Below are 4,649 nucleotides of genomic sequence, written 5' to 3' on the forward strand. Positions count from 1 at the left end.
GCGGAAACTAGAGGATAGGCTCCTCCCACCGGCTCACCTCTGCTGCCTGGTTCAGATGGCTAAATAACGCATCTTTACTTAATAAGTCACATTTCTATTTGGATTTGAAATTCTTAATGTTTGTTATGAAAATCAAACCAACCACAACCTTTATCAAGGTACGAAAGAGGATTAGGGCCGCTGAAAAAATAAAAAAAAGTTCACTGATTTTGAAATTTTATTTCAGTATAATATGAGAAAAAGGTCCGAATTCTGACTTTAGTCTCAGAATTCTGACTTTTTTCTCAGAAATCTGACTTTTTTCTCAGAATTTTAACTTTAATCTCAGACTTGAATCTCAGAATTCTGACTTTTTTCACAGAATTCTGACTTTTTTTTCCTCAGAATTCTGACTTTTTTCCTCAGAATTCTGAGAAAAAAAGTCAGAATTCTGACTTTAATCCAAGAATTCAGACTTTTTTCTCAGAATTCTGACTTTTATCTTAGAATTCTAACTTTTTTCTCTGAATTCTGACTTTTTTCTCAGAATTCTAAATGAATTCTGACAGCTAACAAACATGTTAGCATCAAGCCTTAGCCATAGACTACACTAGCTCTCTTGTTTTAATAACCTGCTCTTCCATTTAAGAAATAGCATCACTTTTTACGTGCCCTCGGGCATCTAATTCCGTCATTTTCCACTAATGTGTTACCGGCCATCCAAAACAACTCACATCTTTGTCAGTGAAGCTGAGTGCTCCCACATCTCCTCCTTCATGGTGCACATCTATATTAAGATCCAAAATTCTGAGAATTTTCCTTCAGTGGCCCTAATCCTCTTCCGTACTCTTCCGTATGTAACAAATTATGAAAATCACTTGTTAACTTATTCAAAACTTGTTTTTTTTTATTTGTCAGGGTTTACGGTGACGAGTTCAGTTTAGAAAAAAAATATTTATGGCAGGGTATCGACTCAATTACAATTGTCAAGATTTAAAATTAATTTTTTTTTCTGGAATCTGATTTCAAAATTACATTTATGCATTACAGTAATGGTACTTAAAATTATCCATTGCTATAAGAATCAATATGCAAATCGATTCTGAATAGGAAAATTCATGCTTTTTGTTTTTAAACAAAACCATAACAATTATTTCATGATTTAGGCTTTAAAGAGTTTAAAATATATGTATGATGGAAATGTCCACCTGTCCTTAGCTGGGTCAACCAAAAACTGGGCATTTATTCAATCGTAGCTTCCAGCTACTATACCAAGGTTTTGCTTCAATATTTCTGTTTTATAAATTTTATCATGTTTTACATGAGACAAAACACCCAAACACAGTGTTATGCTGTCATCCCCTGTTGCAGTCGTCCTTCTCAGACCTTAAGCTTCCCCATTTTTTTGTTTTTTTATGAAAATGGAAAGCATGATTGTGGCAAAGTTAACAAGATATTGTTAATAATGACGCTGAATAACAGCTAAAAACATTAATTTTAGTTTATAATTTCCTTCTTCATGTGTATTCAAACTCTAATATTTCATATAACTTAATGAGTTATAACTTGTACCGCAGGTGTCTTAATCAAAATCAGAATTCCTTTATTAATTCCTTGTAGGAAATTGTTTTCTTGCAGTGCAACCGTTTACAGAAAAGAGAAAAATAAGATTTTAAGTATAACAGAGCAAAATGAAATATATAGTATAATAAGACAGAATAAAATAGGTAAAATTGCAACCCACACAATAAAATTACACCCTCCCCATATAAACGGTGTAAAATAAGATAAATGAATAAAATACGGATCACATTATATACAGTCGACAGTATTTACAATTTACAGTGCTGCTCAGTACCAAATTACAATTATTGTACATGATTGTGTTATTGCGCATGGTCAAGTAATGAAATAAATAGATAGTAAGTAATTAAATTAAATGACTTTGAGAGAGATGAATACGACACTTTGATGGAAACAGGCAGAAATGACTTCCTGTGGCACTCTGTGGTGCAGCGTGATGAAATGAGTCTCGAAAAACATAAAAAATGTAAGTTTAATTAGACAGAAATGTTATAAAAGTAAGAACATTTGAAGAAATTAATGGGCGAGTCTGCAACTGCCAGCACATGAGATGATGCATGCGCAGATACTTTTTTAAGCATGATCCATGTATTTGATTTATTTTCTGCTTACAATTATGTCAAAGAAGGAAGCATTGAAGATCAGGTGTTGCCTTTTGAGGGCGCAAAGATAAGCCTCAGTTTAATTTCAATGCTGTGAATTCACCAATCAGAGTTCGAAAGCATTGGCATTCTCATTACATAAGGGCTCTGAATGTGTATCGACAGTGTATCTAACATTGTGACTAAACATATATGTAGATACTGCATCCGAATACATTATTCAGTGTACTTCCTATTCATAAAACTAGATTTCAGATGTATACTTCTGCCTAATTTTATACTATTCATTTCTATTTGGCTCTTTATACTTTTTATCTTATCCTATTTATTTTAGAAATATATTTTGAATGTTCTCCTTTTCCCTCCGGAAATTAATAAAGTCATCTTGAATCATGAATAACTCTTTCCTGACCTAAAGCAGTGAACCTTTAGTGGATGAAAAATAAGGTTTCAAGTTCTACTTGGCAACTATTCCATAAAGTGGGGTTGAGTTAAAATTCAAGCCCATAGCTCCGCATTAGAAATATTGGGCTTTTAAGTTTTTTTATTCTAATCTTAAATTGTTCTTATTGGCTGTGAGCTGAAAACTATTGAGACGAACAGAATTAAAGGCATGAAGAAATCGGTTATATGTTTGGATATGAAAGCTCCCCTTTATTTGAGCAAACACAGGTGTTGCAGGGAAGACTCCTCAAGAAAAGACAAGACGGCATGACAATTCAAGTGCTGTACATAAGATGTACAGAAAAGTACATTAAAGTGGCTTAAAGGCAACAAAGTAATTGAAGACAAAAAATTATTTATTAATATACAATGATTGAATTAAAATTACAAAAAGATAAAATGTTTCATTATAAGAAGAAAGGAAAGCCAGGCTGATGTTTAGATAACACACTCAAAGGTCACTGTCTAAGCAAATATGTTTTTAATCTTGATTAATGGCAAATTAGGATTTCTGTGGGTTGCATTTATAAATTTTTTAGTTTGTTCCAGATTAGTGGAGTTAAAAGCTACGTCTCTGTGTTTGGTTCTGGATCTGAATACAGTATGCAGAGAAGGTTTGAGCCAGAAAATCTGAGATGTCAAGGTGAATGATAGATTGATAAATTTGTAATTTATTTTAGAGCTAATTCCTTCAGTGATTTGTAGACTAGCAGATGAATTTTGCAGTCATTTTTTTTTTTTTCATCCTGACTAGCTTCCCTTGGCAAAGCAAAAGTGTTGGGCAGAGCACGGCACTCAGATTCCAATTCTGTTGCCATAATGCTGAGCACTACAGGGGGAAAAAAAGTATCTTACAGTCTATTTCAGAGAAGGGGGGCCAATGTAAAGCTTCTAGCACCAAGGTGATGTGCTCCACTTTCTTAGTTTTAGTGAGGATGCAGGCAGCAGCATTCTGGATCAGCTACAGTTCTCTGAATTTAGGCAGACCTGTGAAGACACCATTGTAATAATCATTTCTACTAAAGATGGCTGCATGGATGAGTTCTTTTTAGATCCTACGGAGACATTAGCCCTTTAATCCTGAAGCAAAATAAATATTCCTGATAGCAATAAATAAAGTAAATCAATCAATCAAGACAAACAAAATGTACATTAGTTTCTTTTTATATTCCTCCTTGTCAGGAGGAGAATTTACTGTAAAGTCAGCTAAGCTGACAAAGCTTTTTAATTGCTGGGAGATTTTACTTTTACAATGCCAACTGTAGCACCAAGATGTCATAAAATACAGAAATTTTAGTGTTTAGTGTTTCTTTTTCCAAATCAGATACGTTGATACTTAAATCGCTTTTTCCTAATTGTGCCACTAGATGGCAGACACAGTCTTTGGCTCATCAAACTTTTTTCCTTTAACACAAACAATGATCTAGTTTTCAAACTTGAATTGTGGTAGTCAGACACCCTAAATGGGTCTTATATAATGCCTTTTGGATTATTTAATTGTTTTTTAAAGATATTTCACAAGATGTGTTTGTGTAAAACCCTCAGATTGGCTTTAAAAAAACACATGAAAATGTCTTCGGTTCTTGCCCTTTTTTAGCAAAAATAAATACATAATCAGAACATCACAACTTTTCTAACTTAGAGCACATAATCCTGTTTGTGGATTTTATTCTAAAATATAATTTGTAATGTTTTAGAGTAATTTTATGGAATGATCTGCTATTAAAAATATTCTTCATAAAGGGAAAAATGTCTGTTTCATTTCTATCAGGTTCAGATGTCTTTGTATTATTTGTATTCTCAGCTTCAAGCAAAATGCAATGGACCCCATCATTTCTTTATAAACAGGAAATAATAAAAGCTTAAAATATCAAAAACTTAAGAGGGGTTGTCATGGGTTTCTGTAAGCTGTGCCTCACCCACCCATTTTACTTCACACAAGTCCTCCTATTCCTGTCTCTCCTTTGCATATTAGGCTTATGCATATTTTATTTATTTTTCTTTGTGGCAGCTATCAAATAAATCAAGCTGGATGGACTG

The sequence above is a fragment of the Cyprinodon tularosa genome, unplaced genomic scaffold (assembly GCF_016077235.1).
Source record: "Cyprinodon tularosa strain WSP-4 unplaced genomic scaffold, ASM1607723v1 ctg44, whole genome shotgun sequence".
Classification (NCBI taxonomy): Eukaryota; Metazoa; Chordata; class Actinopteri; order Cyprinodontiformes; family Cyprinodontidae; genus Cyprinodon; species Cyprinodon tularosa.